At 47.1% G+C, this 23,914-nt stretch overlaps 1 pseudogene; it reads right to left on the bottom strand.

Annotated features, from left to right (window-relative positions):
* Nucleotides 1-1,147: 1,147 nt before the first annotated feature.
* On the bottom strand, nucleotides 1,148-23,653 carry LOC131501603 (leucine carboxyl methyltransferase 1-like; annotated as a pseudogene).
* Nucleotides 23,654-23,914: the final 261 nt, after the last annotated feature.

Genomic DNA, 23,914 nt, shown 5'->3' with positions numbered 1-23,914 from the left:
ACGTTTTTTTTATTTTTATTTTTTTTTTATTTTTGGGACAGAGAGAGACAGAGCATGAACGGGGGAGGGGCAGAGAGAGAGGGAGACACAGAATCGGAAACAGGCTCCAGGCTCCGAGCTGTCAGCACAGAGCCCGACGCGGGGCTCGAACTCACAGACCGCGAGATCGTGACCTGGCTGAAGTCGGCCGCTTAACCGACTGCGCCACCCAGGCGCCCCCCACCCCGCATTTAAAATGTACACCCTTCCACTCAGCAGTTCTGCCTTTAAGAGTTTACCCTATATGTACAAAGATGTACGTTCCAGAATATTGACTGCAGCCTCACAGCTGCATCACAGCTGTAACCGAGGAGAGCTGGGTTCAAGAGGTTATGGCGCACTCACACAACTGGAGGATATGCAGCTATCTGAAAGAATGCGATGGGTCTGTGTGCACCGACCTGGCACAGTCTCTAAGGCTCACCGTGGAATTCGAAAAGCAAACTGTAGAGTAAATAACGTGCAGAGTACGCTACTATCTACGTCAAGAGCAAGTGGGGGACATACGTGCTTCCACACGCGTAGCTCACTTCTGGAAGAACGGGCAAGGGCACTTGCGTCTTGAGAGAAGGTGGTAGACTCGTGGTGAGGGGAGCAGGATGGAAGGGTTGGTCTTCGTACTCTACACTGCCTTCTTCTGTTTTGTTTTATCATGTGCTTGTATGATTTTTTTCAAAAGAGCATTTAAATATAAGCTTTACAACATATACACAAAGAGGCGCCTGGGTGGCTCGGTCGGTTAAGCGTCCGGCTCTTGATTTTGGCTCAGGTCACGACCTCACGGTTCATGGGTTCAAGGCCCTCACCTCGGACTCTGCACTGACATCATAGACCCGGCTCGGGATTCTCTCTCTCCCTCTCTCGCTGCCCCTTCCCCACTCGCGCTCTGCTCTCTCTCTTAAAATAAAAATAAGTTCAGAGAAAAAATCTGCAAAACACAGGGACTGTGCAGAATTGCCACCGCACAGGGTGCTCTGGGAGTGCGACAGGTGTGACCGCTCGTTTTGACCAAAATAACCTGCTTTGGCACAAACCCTATCTCCGTTAGTGGCTAATGAGTTCCTCTCAAGGTGCTGTGGTTTAGCCTGTATTAGCAGATTAACATGGTTCAAAGTATATCTAGTGAGGGTTGGAGGTTTGAGGTTTGTTTTGTGTTTGTGTTTACATTAAAGACAGTTATGCCTTTAATCAATCAGAATTGTTCGCCGTGAAACTAACTCTCGCCAATCCGCACCTGCTCGCTTCAGCTTGAGGCAGTCTGCTGTACGCTTCCGTCACGTCGACGGCTGACGCAGTTTCCCACCCATTCGACAGGAGCCGTTCTTTCTAGAATGTGCAGCGGAGAGAAAAGGCAAGGTACGAGGCACTGTTGCACAACTCCAAGGCACTCTTGGAGCACATGAGAACTTGTCTCAGATGACTCCTTTTTCAAAAGCCCGTCCCAGCCCCCATCTTTCTTCTTTTTCTTTTCCAATTTCCTACACCGAACATGCATTGTTCTCATGGGAGAGAAGTCACTAATGTATATTTAAAGAGAAATAAAGCCAGGAACTTCTCCGTGAGCAAGAGTGTTTGAATGCGTTCGAGGCGTAATGTGACATATCCCACCTATTTAATAGGGGCAGGGGTGGGTGGTGTCTCCTCAGCAAAAAAAAAGAGAAAACCAAACAACCTAAAAAACAATAAATAAAAGATATTTAAAGTCTCTATTACAGATTCTAAGAAACGTAAGCGACGTGTCAAGTGCAAAGTTTGGACCATGTTTGGATCCTGTTTCAAACACACCACCTATAGAATTTTTTTCTGTTTTTTTTTTTTAAACAACTGGGGAAATCCAAACACGGACTGTGGAGTAGGTGCTATGGAGGAGTTTCGGCTGCTGTGTGAGGTACAATGATGATGTTACCATTATCCCGGGGTGGGGGAAGAAAATGCTTACTGGTAGGAGATTCACATGGAAGTATTTATGGGGGTAATGCTATACTCTCTGGATGTGCCTTAAAATATTCCAGTGACAACACCGACAAAAAATGGGGATAAATAAAACAATATTGAAAGATGTGAGTCACCAAAGTTGGCTGATGGGACATGGGTTTTCGTCCTACTGTTCCCTCTACGTTCATGTTGTTTGCAAATATGCATACTGAAAACTTGGGCTAATAGGGTATGGGAAATGTGAATGTGTTTTTTCCAAACCAAGATGGCGGCCCAGGTCTTGGACTTCTTTAGCGTGACGAACCAGCGGCCCACGTGGAACCCCAGCTGCCTGTTCAGGTGGGCACGCGACAGGGCTTCTCACATTCTCTGATCGGAGAAGGGAGTGTGCCCTTCCCTGGGGGGTTAAGGGTACCAAAGGATGTCCCCGCCCTGCTCTCCGACCTGTGACTCTCACGGCTTGCAGGTCTCCACTCCCGCCAGGTCACACTGTCTCCTCCGCAGGTTTTCGATCACGGTCTGTCCGAACCGGTCGGTCGTCCATGTTCACCTGGGAAGGGAAAGAGGAGGCTGGGCAATGCCAGAAGGGCTTCTCGAATACGCAAAATCAGACAACAGTATTCTGTTTCTGAGCCGTCAAGGCTGATGTTTGCTAATACCCAGTGCAGTCAACGGAGTCGGGGGCGGGCACGGCACGCGGGGCTGACGAGAGCGTCGTCTGCTGCCGCCCCCTGCGGGGCAACCGGGCGGTGTGCGCTCGGCCTGGGAGCCGGTCAGACCACTGAGCGGCTGCTCCACAGGTAGACTCCCACGTGCACGCCAGGTGCAAGAGGGTTTACTCCACAGCATGATGTGTAACGGGACCTATGACGGAAAGGACTCACATGCCCATCCGCTGGGGTTAAAGCAGTTGTGGCATGGTCGTTTAATGAAATATTACATTGCCATGAAAACAGCAAGAGGACATCCAAGTAGATGTAGGTACAGACGTAGACACACATACAGACACAGATACAGATGTGGAATGATTCTCAGATAACAGACTCTCGAAAAGTACAGTACAGAGGGCTGTGCATAACATGCTCCTGTCTGCCCTTAAGAAAAAAAAAAATCTCTAGCTACATTTATATATGCGCAGAATAATTCTGGAATCTGGCAGTGTTGCTTCCCAGGTTGGAGGACTCACTAAGGTCCGGGGTAGAAGAGAGACTTACCTTTCCCTGCATACCCTTTTGTACTATTTGATTTTTTTTTGAAGTTTTGCATGTGCTGTTACTTATCTAATGACAAACCATTTAAAACCCCCTTCTTACGATGTTTATTCATTTTTGAGAGAGACAGAGCATGAACGAGGGGAGGGGCAGAGAGAGAGGGAACCCCAGAATCCGAAGCAGGCTCCAGGCTCCGAGCTGTGAGCCCAGAGCTCGACGTGGGGCTCGAGCTCATGAGCCGTGAGATCATGACCTGAGCCAAAACCAGATGCTTAGCTGACTGAGCCACCCATGTGCCCCCCATTTACCACTTCAAAAAAACCATTAACGTATCTATATGCACAAATGTCACAAAACATACATAATACACCGCGCACTATTGTTACTTTGTCCCAAAACGTCAACAGTTTACTATACGAAATGATTCCCAGAGCTCCTGTGACAACGGTGGCAGGCAAGAAGCAGCATCACTCTCTGTCGGTGGACGTGTGAGGCTTACGTGGCATGAATGGTCACACTGGGTGCCTGTGAGCACGTGCTCCGTCGTCTTCCTGCCTGGGTCTGAATCCTGGCCTGAAACTTACCGGCCGTTAGGCCGTGCGGCCGTGGGCAGCAAGCTGTCCAATCCCTCTGTGCTTGGGTCCCCTCACCGGCCACACCCGCCACACCCTGGTTACTGTGACAAGTAGGTTAATACAGGTCACACTCACGGAAGGTGCCTGCTATATAGCAAGCAACTTCTACAAGTTCGCTACCCTTATTCTACCAGTACTGAAATTTGCATCACTCAGGGCACCTCGGTCGGTAAGCGACCGACTCTTGATTTTTGGCTCAGGTCATGATCTCACAGTTTGTGGGTTTGAGCCCCGCACTGGGCTCTGTGCTCACAGCATGGAACCTGCTTGGGATTCTGTCTGTCTCTCTACCCCTCCCCTGCTCGCTCGCTCGCTCTCTAAAAAATAAACAAATATTTAAAAAACAGGTTTTTTCATCATTCATGTGGTTTTTGTCATTTTAAAATACTGAGTAGGAAATCATGGAAGGCATGTGAGCAGTTAGTACACCTGAGGAGGCTGATGGTTTGCATTTGTTAGGAAATTGCAGAATTCAGTGAAAACGGACACATCCCCAGGCTTGCTCCCAAGTGACTGGGTCCATGGTCAAGATTCACTTCATCCACCATTGCTATATGATGTTGAATAAGAGAACGCACGAATGAAACGAGGCGAACAGAGCAGGGTGAACACCCACAGTGTGTGAAAACAAAGCAGAATTCAGGGGCACCTACGTGGCCCAGTCGGTTAAGCGGCCGACTTCGGCTCAGGTCACGATCTCACAGTTCGTGAGTTTGAGCCCCGTGTCGGGGTCTGTGCTGACGGTTCAGAGCCTGGAGCCTGTTTCAGATCCTGTGTCTCCCTCTCTCTCTATCCCTGCCGTGCTCGCGCCCCCCCCCTCTCTCTCTCTCTCTCAAAAATAAACAAACGCTAAAAAAATAAGATAAATTTAAAAAAGAAAGCAAGCAGAATTCATTTTCCCCAGTCCTGATATCCTGCAAGCAAAGACAGATTCCCAAGACTTACAGAAGCCAGATGAGGCCAGCTACCATTATATCCACTCACCAGGACTGAAGACTGAGTGTGAGGAATGCCCCCAGTTACACAGAGGGAAGGAAGAAAACTCAACCGAGAACCACCTCTACGGGAATGTGGCCTGGGGCATGAAGGGGTGAGAAAGTCAACCAAGGTCTAGCCTTAGATCTGTCCATAATTACGTGACACGGGGCAAAGCGTTTACTGCTGTCATCCGTAATGGAATTTAAAAATAAAATGAGATGAAAAAAATAAAATCAATAAAGTTAAAATGAACTAAGCAATAAAATTAGCCGCCATGTATTCAGTCACGTGCCCCCCGCTACACATCATCTCATGAACTCCCATAATAGCCCAGAGAAGTTCTCCCTTTATAAACAAAGCCCTGGCGGGGGCACCGGGATGGTTCAGTTACTTGAGCGTCCATCCAACCCTTATTTCGGCTCAAGTCACGATCTCACAGTTCGTGGGATCAAGCCCCGCGTCAGGCTCCAGGCTGCCAGCACAGAGCCTGCTTGGGATTCTCTCCACCCACCCCCACCCCCACCCCCACCCCCACCCCCACCCCCACCCTGCTCCTTCCCTGCTCATGCTCTCTCTCAAAATAAGTAGAGAACTTTAAAAACAAATCAAAATCAAAAACAAGGACCTGGGGCTCAGAAAGATCCAAATAACAGCTAATAACCTGCTCAGCAGCCGGGCAATCCTGAACATGCTCTCGTACAAATTAACTCGCTTACTCCTCACTACACCCTATTAACGTCGGGACTGTTATTATTATTATTGTCATTTTCCTGATAAAGAGACAGCACGGAGAGGTTATGAAACTTGTCCCGGTCACACAGCTAGGCAATCTACCTCCAGAGCATGGACTCCCAACCACCCTACCATTCTGCCTAAGGGCACCCGGCCAATCATAAGAGCCAGGGCCAGGACTCGGACCCACGCTGAATAATTCCAAAGCTCTAAAACAGAACCCTTCCCACCACATCAGAAGAGAAAAACAGGCAACCAGCGGGCCAAACTCGGGGACGTTACAAATTAGGAATTTTACATTAAAATTCTACACTGTCGCTTCTCCTGGAAAATTGGGGGTTCTCAACTCCAGGCTCCCATGTCCACATGGGAACAACGAGGTGGCACTGAGCAGGGGTGAACTGTGGTTCACCAGAGTCCCCAGCACTCCTGTCTGCCTTACACCTGGCCAACTTCCTCCACTGCATCACCTGCCTGCCTCGGAAGGAATCAGGGTTCGCTACCCTGACACCCATATGTTAGCCAAAATTCCTTCCATCGCGGTCTATGACTCTATAATTAATACAACGGTAAAATGTGAACTTTACAAAGTTTTTGTAAAGGCCAAGAGAGAAGTTCCAAAAACCCTGGCTGCGAGTTTGCAGGAAGTTAAGAAATCAGGAACGCTGGGAATTGCTAGAATCGATTTAAAACGGCGATGTGTGTGTGGCCAGAGGCGGAAGGAAAAGAGTGAGTGGAAATTTATACTGGGGTTGCTCAGAGAGGGTTAGCCCCCACGCGAACGCATACAGCACGCAAAGGTCTTGAGCTTCCTTTTACCTGTTGGTAGTTTATGAACATAGCTGTCTCAACGCCGTTAGCTGCCCACTTGAGAAGGTTGGCCGACTGCTCCGGAGTCATGTACACCAGCACGCGTTCCGTTATCAGCAGTGCTGGCAATCTTCAGAGAAGAAAAAAGGCACATAAGTATGTATTCATCAAATCGGGACTCTAACGGCAGCCACGGATAGTGCTGGCAGGGCAGGAAAACCCTGGGGTGCACACCGCAGGAAGAGGAGAAGCCCCGGATAGCACGTCAACTATCAGGGCGGTAAGAGGTGGAGAGCCCCGTCGTGACCCAAAGTTTCAGACCGTAACAACGCGAGCACTGAGCAAGGTTTTGTCTGGCTTGCTACAAATTCTCCCCCGGCATGCCCGCACAGGGTGACAAGGTGGCCCTGCAGACCCCTTGCTCCGAGGCAGTCTAGTTCCCTTCCCCTGGAATCTGGGTTAGGCCTGTAACTCGCTGTGGCCAATACAACAGTAGCAAACACGACGCAAGCGCAAGCTGAAAATCACTTGCACGTTGGCCCTTGCCCTCTTGCTCGGAAGTCTGAACCCGTGTGGCAATGAACCCAAGCTGGCTTGCTATCGGAGGGGAGGCCCTGTGCGTGAGAATGAGGCATCCACATAGGAGGGAACCCCAGGGGATCTCAGCTACAGCAGTGAACCCCAGGGGACCTCAGCTGCAGCTGGCTCCAGTGGAAGAACCACCCAGCTAAGCCCAGTCCAAATGGTTCACTCACACAATCCTGAGCAACTTGTGAACTGCTCTGAATTGTGAGTTGTTCGAGACCGCTGAGGCTGCAGAGATTTTGGTACACATCAAAAGCTGACTGATAAAATGCAGAAATACTGCTATCCCTTTAACAGAATCTAATTCTTCTTACACAAACTTTTATCATCAAGAATTAAAAACACGAACAGTCTTCAACAAATGACACATTAGCATGCGGTCTGAGTTACCAGACCCGAAGTAACGAACAAATTACGAAACAGGAAAAGCAATAAACTCCTACAGAAATCTCTAAACGCTTTACAGTTGGAAGGGAACACAGGCAGCCCTAAATTGTGTGAGCTCTGCTCATTTATTCCTGCTCCTTCTGACTCCTTTACTGGATCCTCCTCCTCCTCTGCCCCTTTACGCTGCTGTTCCTCATGGCTGGTTGCTATTTTTCTCACAAAGCAAGTAGGTTACTTTTGCCTATTTTTATTGGCAGGGAATTTCAAAACAAGTAAATTGTCTGAACTGAAAATACCCAAGCAATTTGCTGAAAAGAACATCGTGTACGTTAGTGTCAGAATGTAACCCATGCAGTTAGACTCAGTGCCTGGACTCATGATCGCTAGAGAGAAAGGCTACCCACAAGTGCTGCTGGCTTTGACCCGACAGTCCCGACTATCCACTGTTACTGTTCATCAGGATTTCCTTTTTTTTCTTTTTTTGACAAGGAAATGTTGTATAACTCAAGTGACTTAAAAATATACATCCAGGGGTGCCTGGGTGGCTCAGTCGGTTAAGCATCCAACTTCAGCTCAAGTCATAATCTCACAGTCCATGGCTTCGAGCCCCACATCGGGCTCTGCTCACCGCTCAGAGCCTGGGGCCTGCTTCGGATTCGGTGTCTCCCTTTCTCTCTGCTCCTCCCCGGCTCGTGCTCACACTCTCTCTCAAAAATAAATAAACACTAAAAGAAATTAAAAATATATATCCAGGTGCGCCTGGGTACCTCGGTCAGTTGAGCATCTGACTCTTGATTTCGGCTCAGGTCATGATTCCAGGGTTATGGGATTGAGCCCTGTGTTGCGCTCCATGCTGAGCATGCAGCCTGCTTGGGATCTTATCTCTCTCTCTCGTTTCCTCTACCCCTCTCCCTGACTTGCACATGCTCTCTTTCTCTCTCTCCAAAATAAAAACGTATGTATGTGTATACAAATACACACACACATATGTATGCATATATCTACAAATGCTCTCTGGACCCAACTGGGTCATGGTACAAAGAATGAGAGAACTAAATCCAGAGGATAGACAATGAAGTCCAAGTTGCAGATGAAGTTGAAAATCAGAAAGAAAAACATTAAAAGGAAGTTTAAAGTAAGCAATTTTTTTTTTAACCTAAGTCTAAACCCCCAGATTATATCAATAGGAACGATTAGAAAAAGTGAGTGGAAAAAAAAGTTTCAAAACCTCAATAGGTTGGTAATTAGAGAAAAACAGTTCCAAAAACGTTTTTATTTATTTAAAATTTTTTTTAAATGTTTATTTTTGAAAGACAGAGCACAAGCCAGGGAGGGGCAGAGAGAAAGGGAGACACAGGATCTGAAGCAGGCTCCAGGCCTCCAGGCTCCAAGCTGTCAGCACAGAGCCTGATGCAGGGCTCGAACCCATGAACCATGAGATCATGAACTGAGCTGAAGTCGGATGCTTAACCGACTGAGCTACCCAGGTGCCCCTCCAAAAACCTTTTTAATGCAAAAGGCACTGACTATTACATACGGTGTTACCACATGGGGGGAAGCCAGGTGGAGAAGGCTACGTGGGAATTTCCTGTAAAGGTTTGCAACTTTTTTTTACAAATTTGAATTATTTGGAAGTGAAAAGTTAAACACGTTTACAGTGTATTTTTAAGAGGCAGTCTTCGCCAATGTTAAAAACAGGATTAATACTTTTCAGAAGAGAAGTCTAAGCGAAGCAAAAACAGCCCACGGAGGAAAACACAGAGCACAAATGAACCCCAGAGAATTATGAATGTAATTCTAATACTTGTGATAGCTGCTGTTCCTTATCCATTTTGTAGATCTCCAGGAGTGAGGCAAACTTGCCTATCAAGAGCTCCCCTGATTAATTTTTTTTAAGTGTATTTACTTATTTTGAGAGAGACAGAGGGCAAGCAGGGGAGGAGCAGACAGAGAGGGAGGGAGAATCCCAAGCAGGCTGTGTCAGCACAGAGCCCAATGTGGGGCTCAATCTCATGAACCAGGAGATCACGACCTGAGCCGAAATCAGAAGTTGGATGCTTAACCAACTGAGCCACGCAGGCATCCCAAGAGCTCTCCTGATGTGTAAGTGATTATTTCCCTGGCCATGTAGCACATTTGCCCAAATGGTGTGTTTCTACGTTCGCAGCGGGTTGCTGCTGGTTACCACTGCAACTGTAATAATCTACAGATTATAGCTTCTGCGCCAATTTCCGTTCAACTGCTTTCACACGCGTACTTAATATCATCTCCAAGCTCTCCGCGCAAAGCCTGACATGGGGCTCGATCTCCCCAACCGTGAGATCATGACCTGAGCGGAAATCAAGAGTTGGACGCTTAACCAACTGAGCCACCCAGGTGCCCTGCAGTTATAGGTTTCTATACATATAATTACCTTCTCTCAAACTTTATGGTATCAGGCATCAGTATGTTATAAAAGCAACACACGTGATTCTGATGTGAAAACAGGAGAAACATTGCTTCTCAAAGACTTAGAAAACCTCCCTCATAGCAATGAAATGATAAACATCTCAGAATTAAAAACGGAACACGGGTATCATGCTGCACTTTCTCCTGACCTTATTTCGTATTCACATGAAATCACAAACGCGTAAGAGGTTAAAACAAGATCTCACTGTGGATTCACGTTACATTTCTCTAGCTTCTCTTCGAGTTCAGGTGAGTCTCGGAGATCTGCTCCGATAATGGCATAGCTCTTTGAATCCAACAGGTGTCCACCTGGAAAGCCAAGAAGAGATTATCATTTCAGCAGAAATTCATCCAGAGGAGATCATTTCAATGGATTTCTTTTCAAAATTCAATTATTATTTTTTCTCCATTACAGAAATACATGTCCCACTGCAAAAAGGAAAAAAAAAATCAGGAAGGAGGAGGGTGGAATGAACGAAAATCACATCTTCCCACTATTAATGTTTTGGTATAGAACATTCCAGTCTTTCTTCTATACATACAACATAAACCCATACACACAACATAAGCACATTTTCTGTCACACAAATACGTACACACACATCACACAGGAAAAAGAAAGGAGGGCCAATTCTTCTTTTGAAAACTGCTTCTCCTACTTAACAGTAATATCAATGACATCATCGTCTGTAATGATTTCCTAGCATTCCATCAGTGGATAAAACAACTTACTCAGCCAAGCCCTCACGATTAGGCCTGTGGTATCTCCAGATTTTCTCCATCTGAGGCACTGCGATGAGCATCTTTGTTTAGACCTCATGAAGCACCCGTCCAGTTAAGTAGGTCTCTAGGAGTAGAATTAGGAGGTCAAAGGGTAAAATATTTAAGTATTGGTACCGATCGGCTGGCCACTCTCTAAATGTCGTGCCAATTTGTGAGATACTATGTTTAAAAGAAAATAGCTTCTAAAGTATTTACAAATACAATGATAACATTTGCTTGAAAATACTCCCACAGAGATCGGACAGCATGGTTTCTATAGTGGTTCTCGAGCTTTGGCAGTCATCGGAATCACCTGGCGGGCTTGTTAAAAGAGACTGATGGCTTCAACCCCCCGAGTTTCTGATGTAGCAGATCTTCCAGAAGTAGACATTTTGTCAAATTCTTTCAAAAGCTAGACATCTGTATTTCCAACCAATGCTCCACAGTGGTGATGTCACTAGTCCAGGACTACACTTCTAGAACCACTGGTACAGATGAAATTGGCCACAGTTAAAAGTTCAGTGATGGGTACATGGAGGTTCATTTACTTACTTATTTTGAGAGATGGCGGGGGCGGGGGGAGGGAGAGCGGGGGAAGGGTGGAGAAAGGGGGAGAGAAAGAATCCCAAGCAGGCTCTGTGCTAATAACACAGAGTCCAGTGCAGGGCTCAAACTCATGAACTGTGAGATCCTGACCTGAGCCCAAATCACGACTTGGCCATTTGACTGACTGAGCCACCCAGACGTCCCCCTTGATTCACTCATCCGGACTGACTTTTCATTGTGTGCCCATTTGTATACTTTTAAGTTTCACCTCGTGCATATTTCAGCTTTAAGAAATGATCAATTTCAAGATGCGTATTTTTTCTCAGTTTCACATTTCTGAAATGAGGATGCATCGGTCAATAACGTTTCGGTTTAACTTATCAGCACCTTTTCTTTCCTGGCGGTAAATAGATAGTGTGATTCTTGCAATCACAGCCTCAAAGGTTTAATGAAATAGGGCAATTTTTCAATGAAAATGTGTCAGTGTTATCATCGCCTATCACTTTTCTCAAATTTTCACTCACATTTGTATTTTCATTAATTTTTATTTCAACTGTCCCTCTCCCAGAATGATGGCAAGATCAAAAACTATCAAGGACAGGACTAGAAAATTTGCCCACACAAGACACAAACCCAGAGTTAAAAACCAAGTGAAAGGCTAAGAAAGAAATCTGCCAATCAACAGTTGACGAGGGATTTATATCAAAGAACATTGCTTTATGTTGTAAAGGATTCCTATAAATTGAAAAGGAAATGAAACAATGCAACTGGAAAATATATGAGCAGAGGAAAGTTACAAGAAATCCCACAGGCCAACAGAAGGAAGGAAGGGTACTCCGTTTCACTAGCACGTTCAAAGTTATAAAAAATTTAAAACAAAGTTACAGAAACATCTTTAATTCACAGATTTGGCAGACTGGCAGGAATTTTTTAAAATGGTAGTAGCCAGTGTTAGCGAGGGTGTAGGGAAAGGGAACCCGCATCTACTCTGGTGAAAATACAAATTCGTCGAAAGGGTCTTGAAGCACGGCTTGGCAGTAGCTATTAGAATTCATAAGGTACAATTTTTTGAACTGGCAATTCCTGCGAATATGCACATATAACTAGGCTTTCTACAAAACTGTTTAATAGGAAACCATAAAGAAGGCGGCAATCTAAAGGACCATCAGTAGCGAATACGTTAAGTAAAATGGGATTTCCATGCAGAGGAGTACTACGAAGTCACCAGAAATAACGAGGTAGATCTAATCTGGCAACATGAAGACAGCCGTGATTCCCTAGGATGCACAAAGAACAAGTTTCAAAACAGTACGTGTAAATTATTCGCTTTACTAAAATTATACATATAACTGTATTTATTTATTTCTACAAGTATAGATTCACTCTTTCAACAAATACATGTTGGTCTACATCATATATATTTATTTATTCAATATATGCATAGATTCCTTCACCAAAAATTTACTGAACCTTTTGCGGGCCGGGCACGGGATTCTATTTACATGTGTATTTTCTTACGCGTGATATTTACCTGCCTCTAGGTACACTGTCCATCCACAGGAGAAAACACCCTGCACAGTGGTTATCGTGGTGGGGGGAGAGATCACGCAGGGTCTTTACTTTCTACTTCACATGCTTCTACACTGATGGGTCGAAGGCAATGCAAAGTGCTAACTAACCCTTTCATTACAGCTAATCCTTCTGACGCAAATATTAACCAAATATACAGAAAAGTATGACGGCTACGATGTAGAGAAAGCAGATGTGCCAGCCAATGGCAAAGCCTGAGGAGGTTGTACTTAAAATTTGTACGAGGGAAACAAAGGATGGAGGAGATATTAGTTTCTGTGGGAGTCTGTTCACTAGGAGCGTGACGAGGGCACTGTGCTGGTGTAGAGGCCTGTCTAGTTGCCTGACGTTTCCTGTGTTATCTGTGCCCACCATCTAAGGCCATCCTCTCTGAGCATGTTTTCTGACCTGAATTATTAATAAGCCCCTTGAACTTCTCTGTCAGACACACACTGAACACAATGGAACATTCTGGAAGAGTGTTTGTGACCTTAGTTTTAAAGGCTTAGAAGGGAGGAAAGAGTTGTTGGAAACACTCATACTGAAAACTTACGGGGAAAAACTGAGCCCCGGGGCCAAGGACCTAACGTAACAGGTGAAGCGGGTCAGGTACGAGACAACAGTGGTGGGGACGTGCATTCCCTCTCAACGAAGCAGCCATGTAGGAGTCAGGGTCTGAGGCTGCCGGACTGGATTTTTCCAAGGAAAGATTTTCGGGAAAAAGCTCCTATATTTGAAATATTTGCAACTCACTGAAATGTTTTTCAAAAGATTTCAGATTGGGACCTATGGACATCTAAGAGGGGCCATACAAACAATTGTTTCAAGTTCCTTCACAGTAGATGTGATGCAAAGTATACACTCTATGACGTCATGTGCACACACGCACAGACTCAGACGCGCACGCTCACACACACACACACACACACACACCATCTTTAAAAAGAAAGGGGAAGAAAAGCAGAGAGGTAGCCCATACTGTATTACTTAGTTGCCAATTTGCAGTGTGTCCTCTGAATGTCATTCTATAATGGGTTGTAATAAGAAAGGCTTGTATCTATGGGAAGATGGGAAAGAGAGAGAAATGAGTCAAGTAGCTTAGTTACTGAAAAAACGCAAACACCCACTACCGAAATGGCCAGTAGGTACCGCTACTGCTCAAAGCAAGGGCGACTCCAGAGGGCCTGCTGCTTAATCACGTCTGACCCTAGGCACACACATGAAAAATTCAGTGGATCAGCTCTCAGAGTAGGTCAGTGAGCGTTACTCTCCGAATCTGACGTCAAGTCACAAACTGATCATGAAACACTCAAGACGTAGAAACCGCCAAAGATAGGCTGGCGATATGTTTCCAAATGTTCCAGTGTTTTCCAAGCTGTCTCTCGTTTCCTGCTTCTGCTCACTCAATTAAAAATTTTAACCATTGTTAATCACAGACAACTAAACAAACCAATTCCTACTCAGACCTGACGTCCAGTAACATTTAGGTGATGACTCTGCTCTCCTCCAGAATGTGCAAAATATTAGACATCCGAGAGCTGATTTCAGTATCGCAACCACCATACACACATCTTTCACCCCAGAAACCTCCTCTAGGCTTAAGTGAGAGCCCACCTGCTCTTATTTGACTCGGTGTCCTAACAAGCTAGGTCGTATTCTGTGGCTGCACAGCGTCAGATGCCATAGCGCATCTCAAATGCACGCTACGTGGGGCGCCTGGGTGGTCCGTCGGTTGAGCATCCAACTTCGTTCGGCTCAGGTCATGATCTCGCACACAGCTCGTGAGTTTGAGCCCTGCGTTGAGCTCTGTGCTGACGGCTCAGAGCCTGGAGCTTGCTTCGGATTCTGTGTCTCCCTGTCTCTGTGCCCCTCCCCAGCTTGCACTCTGTCTCCCTCTCTCAAAAATAAATAATTATTAAAAAAAATTATTTTTAGATAAAATGCACCTTCCGTGTAATATAATCTTGTATTTGGAAAAGGGCAAAACTTGTTTCCATAGGATAAGTTAGAAAAAAAAAAAACTTAAACTATTTCTAGCTTGTGGGAATTACACATCTTTAAAGGACAAGGTGAAAGTTTTAATGGTTACTAAAAATTTTTTTAAATGTAAGACAAGATTTTGTTTAAATGACTAGTTTAAAAAGAAGGGGAAGAAGTATATGTTAAAAACCACTGAGAAAATCTGACCTTGGGCTTGAGGTCAGGGTTTAAATTTCAGCTCTACCCCTTTGTCAACAGGTAACCTTATGGAAATTAGCTTAACTTCTTTGAGCTTTGGTTTCCTCAACTGCTAATAAAAGCATGTCATTCCTGAGTCGGCTCTGAGGACTCAACGAGATCATCTGAGTGAAGCATTTCACATGGTGCTACAAAAGCTCTCAGCAAAGATTCACAAACTCGCCATCTGTAACTGCAGAATTCTTAAAACATGGACTCAGGGTGGCCCCCATACTATCTCATATATAGTAAATGGCCAATTTGGCCTCCCATTATTCATTCAAACGCTATTTACTACACATCTGCTCTGAGCCAGGCCCCTTTCTATGCTCTGGAGATACAGAAGTAGCCGGAGCACACATGAAAATTCAGATTATTGGAGCGCCTGGTTGGCTCAGTCGGTTAAGTGTCCAACTTTGGCTCAGGTCATGATCTCACGGTTCATGAGTTCAAGGCCCACATCAGACTCTGTGCTGACAGCTCGGAGCCTGGGCCCTGCTTTGGACTCTGTCTCTCTCTCTCTCTCTCTCTCTCTGTGCCTCTCCCCCACTCATACTCTGTCTCCCTCTCTCTCTCTCAAAAATAAATAAAACATTAAAACACTTTTTTAAATTTCAGATTAAAATTAAACCACTATAGGTCATTTCTATTACGTGTTCAGAGAAATTACGTTAACGGACAGAAGAGTTGCAAGGGAGGGGACATTTCATTTTGAAGACAGTTTGGAATGGGGATCTTGGGGCCAGAAGGAAGGCGGGAAGAGGGTAAAAGGGAAGAGTTCCCTAAAATGAGGTCTCTGGCGTTCAGACCGGCCGCCTCCTGAACGCTGCCCCTGAATCCTGCCGGGCTCTCTCCTGTGGTCAAAGCCATACTCACTTGATGCTGTGCAGCTTTCTCGTGACTCTCATGGGAAAGTCCACTTCAAAATATTTACTTGGGAGAAGATCTTCATCCTGAGGAAAAACACGCAGTAAGCTCTAGAATTATGTATTCACTCCTACATTTACTGACCACCTTCACGTACCGAGCGAGTACTAGGCCCCGAAGAGCATCAGGGCACTTAAGGGTTTGACATCCAGGAACGATATGGGCAGAGATGTATTTTCCACATTACTGTGGTCTCCACGTGGGGAATGGATGGAGGACGGGCGTCAGGGGTTCACAGCTGTCCAGGGAAGAAGTCACGGGGAGCCTGAACTGGGGGAGCAGTGCCTGGGATGGAGGTGGGGGTATGTGGAGGCGCTGGGGGAGTAGGACCTGATAGGATTTTCCAAAAAGCAGATCGAGATGAATCAGAGAGGGTCAGGACACCAATGCTGACCAGCATTTGAGGGATAAAATGGAATAAAACAGCAAAAATCCCGAAGCATCGCACACAGTGGGGGTGAGTACTGTTTTGTGACACGTTTACTTTTTTCTGTGAGGGGAGGATACAGCGGGTGGTAAAGGGCAGGTGCTCTGGAGCAGGGGACGGGGGTTCGAATCCCAGCTCCACCGCCTGTCTGCCGCGAGGCCCCAAAGTCACTCCATTCCCTGGGCCAAGTTTCCCTCCTCTGCGAAGCAGAGACAGGGACAGCACCTCACGGGGTTGTGAGGAGTAATGAGGAAATGAGTACACACAAGGGACACTCAGAACGGGGCCTGCCTTAGTAAGTGCCACGTGTGTGCCTTTATCATTGACTGTCATGGGGACGGGGCGCCGAGGTGGCTCCGTCGGTTAAGTGTCTGACATTGGCTCAGGTCATGATCTCACGACTCGTGAGTTTGAGCCCCACGTGGGGGCCAGGGCCCGCTTTGGATCTTCTGTCCCCTTCTCTCTCTGCCCTTCCCCACCGGTTCTCTCTCTCAAGTTAAATAAATAAACTTAAAAACCTTATTGACATGGGTACTTAGAATTAGGTCTTGGCCTGGGGTGTACATTTATCTTTACTGAGGGCTGCAGTAAAAGAGCGTGGCAGACGCGCGCGCGCGCGCGCACACACACACACACACACACGACCCTGCTCCCCCTTCTGCATCCCCGGCCTGGTCTCCCCTTGGCCCCCTGGCCATCCTAGCACATTCTCTGTCACGTCCAATCAATCCCTCAGCCCCGGTGCGTATTCACGAACGCATTCTCTCCTCCTCAGCTCGCCAACTGCACACACTGTAAGGACACCGCTGTCTGGACTCTCAGCGACACCCTGCGTGTTGCCTGCAGCAGCTCCCGATGCCCCTGAGGCTTGGGGAAAGAAACAAGGCGCTCCACAACCTGGTGACTTGCCCGGCGCCTCCCCAAAGCGCTCTTCTAACGCCTCCGTATCCACCTGTACTTACATTCCACAAGTACAGAGCCGCTTCCTTAAAGTGGAAAAAAAGACCAAGAAAAAGACACTTGTTGGTGCCCAGAACCCGGTGGTGGGCCTCACAGGTGTGGGCCGGGATTAAGGAAGAGCTGGGGTGAGGATGACACCCCTCTTTCTGACTTGAGCAACTGCGCAGAACACCATTTACGTGCACAGTAACGAGCGATGGACAGCAGGGACCGAGAGGGAGCCGGCCCCCCACGACAGCATGACGGGCGGGGGGCAGCAATCACAAGCAAGCATTTTCCAGTAGGAGGTGACCCTAAGGGCAAGTGTCAGAACTGGGAGAGCCAGCTACCCCTCAGCCCTTGGAAAATCTCAGGGGATCTGGTCTGGGGGACAAAGGGGGAGGGAGGAAGGGGGAGACAGGAAGACAGAGACAAAGACAGTCTCCTGACCCATCAGAAGAGACACGCTCACCGATCTCACCCGTTCTCTCTCGGTGCTGCCGCGCTCCCCTGCCCGTGTGTAGGGCAGGGCCGGGTAAAAAGCTGTCCGAAGATATTTGGAGGAAACGTTTAGAGCATACCAGAAGATGACTTTTGCTAGGAAATTCCAGAACACCCTCTAAGGATTTTGCTCACACGATATGAAGTTAAGGACACGCTAAAATTCCAGAAGGCCTGGGGAACAAAAGCAAATGCAGGACAGCATACGATCCTATGGCTCGTCTAGGACTTCTGACTTTCTAAAGAGCTTTCCCACTCATCAGCTACTTGCCCTCTTAAGAATGCCGATTAAGGGGTCACCATGGAGGGAAAGCTTCCAAAAGGCACACCTGGAGCTTTTAAGGAACAGACATCTTCTTTCTTGCCTTTGGGAAAGGGGCAACAAATGGCTGTGGGACATGACGCTTCAACTTTTATTCTGGGATTCCCTGAGCCCTTCCGACACTCCACTCCACTCGCCAGTAGCTCCACGTCACAGGAGGCACGGAAGGCAACCGGGACCGTGCATAGCTACCGCAGGGCAGCCGGGGACAACCGTGAGGAAGAGTATCCCGTAGGCTCAAAGGAGATCCAACGTGGCCGACCGCTGCACAGGCTGCCATATTGAGACTGACCCCCTGCGTCCTTGATCCTCTGGCCGTGTGGAAATAGGATTCAAGAGACACCAAGAAGCTGAGGTCCCTTAAAGGGTTTCACTCACCCTTTATTCTTTGTCTGGGGTTGTACTGGCTTTCCTGCACCCTACTCTCACCCGCTGCTTGAAGGTCGGAGCCTTCAACTGTCCCTTCGACTGGTCTTGGGGCCTGACGTCATACAGAACGAGCTCACACACCAGCGGCAGCAGAAAGCCTGTGACCCACAGCCAAGCCTCTGCTGGTGCAGCCAGGGGACCCTCCCAGGTGGAAGGTGCACCAGACAACAAGACTAGCCGACGAGATCTCCCCTCCTCTTTTACAGAAGCACATAGAGCTCAAAAACAGGGCTCAGCGAACTTGCTGTAAACAGCCAGTACTCTAGCCTTTGCAGGCCAGACGGTCTCTGCTGTGACTTCTCCACTCTGCTGCCGTAGGGCTAAAGCAGCCATAGGGAAGATGGAAGGAACTGGGAGTTGGCTGTGTTGCAGTAAAACTTTATTTACCGACATAGGTGGCAGCCTAAATTTGGCCCGTTCAGCTCCTGCTCCAGAGAGCAAACAAGCATCATTTTTCTAAAAAGAAACTTAGGTTTTTTAAAACCCTTTAGACCGATGTCATTATCAAAACGAAAAAACTCCACCAAATTTTTCAGACCCTGCACTATTCTCCTTCCTCACTGCTGACAGATAACCTTTTCCTCGGAAGGGGCACATGAGCTTCAGTGTACCTTGCTCAGAAATAAAAATCTCAGATTTAGTAATGATTAACCCACCTACACGGCGGGGGGAGAGACCAAACCACGGGACCACGTTGAAAAGGGTGTCAAGCCCAAAGGAGGAGTTTCTCCCGTGGCTTCTGTTCACACTGCACACATTCTGCCACTGCATTCTCTTCCAGTTCCTTCCACCACACCGTGGTCTCTGAGGCCCAGAGGCACCGCCGACCTATAGCAAAGAGCCCCCCACCCCCACCCCCCGAGCAGCCACAGGGCTCTCTGGAGAGAACAAGGAGGGAATCTGGACGTGGACGAACTGCAGTCCGTTGTTTGTTCCATGCTCCAGCGCCACTGGCTGTCCGACCTGGGGACGCCACAAGCTCTCGGAGCCCGCCTTGCCCCGTCTGGGTAACCCGCCCCCCACCTGCAGAGCTCTCATGTTCATTCCTGAGGTCATGGATGTGCACGCCCTTCAGAAACGTTAGCTATCTTATCCTGAATGAAGAATGCAGAGGCAACCGGTTAATACTAAGGCTGTGCTGAGGCCACTGATTTCTCGCCTCAGTGAGAGAGAGGCTGGGGGCACCGATGACCAAAGACCTCATCGGGTGAGCTGATGAGGGACAAAATACACACTCAGGTCGCATTAGGCCCACACACTCTAGTGTATCTTGGTGTACTTCTGCAAGAATCTGGGGAAATGCACGTACCCATGACTGCCACATGACCGACCTGACAGAAGAACCAGAGAGATCTGTACAAACCTACAAAAAAGAAAATGCAGTCAGTGAGATCGTTGTAGAGAAAAGGTTTGGTGCTACAAGTCCAGCCCGGAATCAAAGGCCAGGCCCGTGGTCCTGATTCTGCCACTAACTGGACCCATTTCCTCTTCTGTGAGTGAGTGTAATTATACCTGCTCTTGAACCCTAACGAAGGAGGTGAGGGACCAACTCAGAGAATGGAGGGGCACCTGGATGGCTCAGGCAGTTGGGCTCGCACTCTTGATTTCGGCTTGGGTCACGGTCTCGTGCTCCGTGGGATAGGCCCCGCATCTAAGCCCCACTTAGGATTCTGTCTCTCTCTCTCTCTCTCTCTCTCTCTCTCTCTCTCTCTCTCTCTCTCAAAATGAATCACTAAACTTAAAAGGGCTTTGTGTCATGTTACCATCACCCAGCCTTGCAAATCTCCAAGCTATACTGAAGACACCGTCACGACGACAGTAAAGTCTTTTGTTGTCGTCAAAACGGCAAATGCATGGGCCCCTGGTCTCAGCTACTCCACTGGCAGGGCTCTCGCACACACGCAGAGAATGTATACAAGCATTTGGATCAAAAGCCCTGTTTGTGACAGCAGGAGCTAAGAAGCAAGGCACATATCTAGGGCCCTGGTGACATCACGTACGTGGCTGACAGTGGTTGCACAGCAGGTGCAAACGGATGGGGACAGGGACGCGAGACAGGCAGTCACCGCATTCCTTTTGAATATATTTCTAACATTTAAAAAAATGTTTATTTACTTATTTTGCGAGAGAGATGGGGGAAGGGCAGAGAGAGAGGGAGAGTGCGAGAGTGACAGAATCCCAAGCAGCCTCTGTCCCGTCAGCACAGAGCCCAATGCGGGTCTGAACCCACAAACAGAGATCATGACCTGAACCGCAATCAAGGGTCGGGTGCTCAACCGACAGAGTCGCCAAGGCGCCCCTGACATTTCTGAACCCGCTGGGAACCTTCACAAAATTAAACAATTGGGGAAACAAGGGGGCGGTATTTTTTAATTTACCTTTAGTCTCCAGAAGGTGGTATCCATCCCAGCCCCAAGATTTAGAATCTCACAGGGACATTCTGTCTTCCCTAGAAATGCCTTTATAAGCTGACGGACGCCATGGACGTGAGCAAAATATCCTGAGAGAGAGACAGAGACGAGCCATGACTCAGTGATGATGGAAATAAGCCTTGCAAAGTTCACACCAGGAGGACAAAACACAACCCTTCTGCCCTTCTTCAGGGGTAGCGGTTTAGGTTATCCATAGACCTTATGGGAGAAGTAAGGACTTTAAAATTCTCTTCCTTTTTTTTTTTTTTAAAGCCATTTGAACCAACATAAGCACAATCTATCTAATGGTTGGATCAACTACCTTAAGGAAAACGCAACACCCCCTAATTCTACATATGAAAGAAAAATATTTTACATCAAAACATGGGATCTAAATGTCCCTCTTAGAAATGTGTCTTTTCGTGGCTAAGTGAGAGCTACTCAGAATTCGGCTGAAACTCAAAATTGGGAGACCCGCTGGAAAGTATTCTGGGGTCAGGAAATGGGGCAGACCAATGTCAAAGCAAAGACAGCCATGTTTCTTAGCGTGCTCCCTTCATCTCCATCCTGTGCGGGGTAGAGCCTGGATGTTTGTAAAACACCACAGGCGGGGTTGGGCGGGGGGCGGTGCACAGGCAAACGGTGCCTAATAAACTGACTTGTTAAGCTCTGGCGTGGGAAGCTGGAACAGAGGAGACAAGAAATAAAAGAGGGTCAAAGGAAGATAAAATTGATCTGGGTTCTAAAGCCCTTCTGCTTACAGTATTACTATTTTAAGAACAAAATTTGAGTGGCATTTATAGACACTCACTGCAATTTGACATAGGGATTTCATGTCTATGGATTCTACTAGTAAATAATTTGAGCTTGTCTTTTTACATGTCTCTTTTGGGTCGCCTGGGTGGCCCAGTCGGTTGGGCGTCTGACTTCGGATCAGGTCATGATCTCAGAGTCTGTGAGTTCGAGCCCCCCGTCGGGCTCTGTGCTGACAGCTCAGAGCCTGAAGCCTGTTTCAGATTCTGTCTCCCTCTCTCTCTGACCCTCCCCTGTTCATGCTGTGTCTCTCTCTCTGTCTCAAATATAAATAAACGTTACATGTCTCTTCCATTTTACTTTTTTATTAAATCCTTTTTACCGTGGGTTACAGAGTATCATCTACAATGGACTGGACATTGGAAAAATTTTAAAAATGCTTCCCACACGCTGTTTGGGAAGCACTCTCCTACTGTGGGGCCCTAGTCTAGCGATGCCAACCCAGGGAGAGGAAGAAGGAAGGCCGGAGGGCTGACCTGCTGCCCAGGGCCCCCAGCACCCAGGGCACCATGGTGGGGCCCTGCCTCTGCAGCGTCTGTTAGGAAAGTGTCCTCAAGAGCGCGGGAGGGAGGCTTAAGGCCTCTTAGCCAGGCCTCGTCCAATCTTACTGATGCCTGGTTTCACCCTCAGCTCAAAGTAAGTACCATGTCCTTATTCTCAGGAAGCACCACTTTAAAATTTCTTTGCATTTCTTATTGAAACTACCCATAGGATCCATCTTTAGGGCCAAGATGCCCTGCACCCACAGCAACTATCGTCATTTGGCCAATTTCTCAATCTGGCTGAGACTAAGTCACCCTCCTGTCTCAAATCCTTTCACTGCCTTGATAGAAATGACTTGTACAGCCTGACTTTAACAAGGCCAAAAAAAGTCATTCCTTCCATGAACAGACAGTTCACAGTAAAAGATATATAAATGGCTCTTAAACATATAAAATGATCTTGGGGCACCTGGGTGGCTCAGTTGGCTAAGCAAGTGTCCGACTCCTGATTTCAGCTCAGGTCATGATCTCACGGTTCAAGGGTTTGAGCCCCACATCGGGCTCTGTGCTGACAGCATGGAGCCTGCTTGGGATTCTCTCTCTCATTCTCTCATTCTCTCTCCCTCTCTCCCTCTGCCCCTCCCTGCTTGCAAGCAAGTGAACTCTCTCAAAATAAACATTTAAAAAATATATTAAAAAAATAATCCTAATGATCTTCAACTTCACCCAAAAATAAGAGGAATCTAAAATAAAATTACTGTAAGATACCATTTTTCATGGATCAGATTCACAAAGATGAAAAGTTTCATAATACACTGTGTTGGTGAGGATGTTGGGAAATAAGCACTTTCATATACTACCGGAGAGAAGGAACACTGCAACTCTCATGTTAAGAATGAATCCCTATGTTACACTGCTGGCCTTGAAATGGAGAAGGGGCCATCTTCCATGGAATGTAGGTGGTTTCCAGAAGGTAGACAAGAAAAGGAAATAGACTCTCCCCTATGGTCTCCAAAAGAAACGGCCCTGATGACACTTTGATGTTAGCCTAGTAAGACCCATGTTTGACTTCTGACCTTCAGAACTGTAAGATAATAAATTTGTATTGTTTAAAAAAAAAAACGAATGAATCCCTAAAACCCCAGGCCTCTCAGCTGATGAGGGAATAGTGAGGAGGGAGGGGGTCACTTGCCTCTGTTAATTTCGGGGGCCTTCCTCTCCTTAGACAGTCTTACAAAATGCTGGGTATAAGGGTCATGCGAGTAGCCAATGTTTACTGCAAACCTGGAAGGGATAAAAAGGAGGCAGGTGAGTAGACGTCAGTAGATTCAGGCTCTCAGGAACCAGGTCAAGGAGGAAAACCATCTACTTCACAAGGCCAACACACTCCCATTTAGCACTCCGTTACAAATGTAAACAGACTCAGCCATCCGCCGAGTGCTCACTTCCACTCCTCTCACCCTTCCCACGGCGGCCATGTGTCACCTCTCTTTATTCTGACTGCTAATTCCTTTCCCAGGACCTGGAGAGCATATAACCTCACCTCATACCTCACCCAGAAGACGTGCAACCGTTTATTCACTCGGCAAACTCACTGGCCAGAACTATTCAGACAACCCTACTCAACCAGAAGTTCTGGGTCCACAGGAAAGATCTAGAATTGTTTTGTAAAACTCGATAATGACTTCCTAAGTATTTCCCCCAGCTCTGTCATTTCACGTCCCTTAGGGAGTAAAAGGAAAAACCAGGAACAAATAAACAGAACAGCTACAACCTAGAAAATGCCGTTGTAGCTTACCCTCTCTGGCA

The sequence above is a fragment of the Neofelis nebulosa genome, chromosome 18, assembly GCF_028018385.1.
Source record: "Neofelis nebulosa isolate mNeoNeb1 chromosome 18, mNeoNeb1.pri, whole genome shotgun sequence".
Lineage (NCBI taxonomy): Eukaryota > Metazoa > Chordata > Mammalia > Carnivora > Felidae > Neofelis > Neofelis nebulosa.
This window is presented reverse-complemented; position numbering and strand designations above follow the sequence as displayed.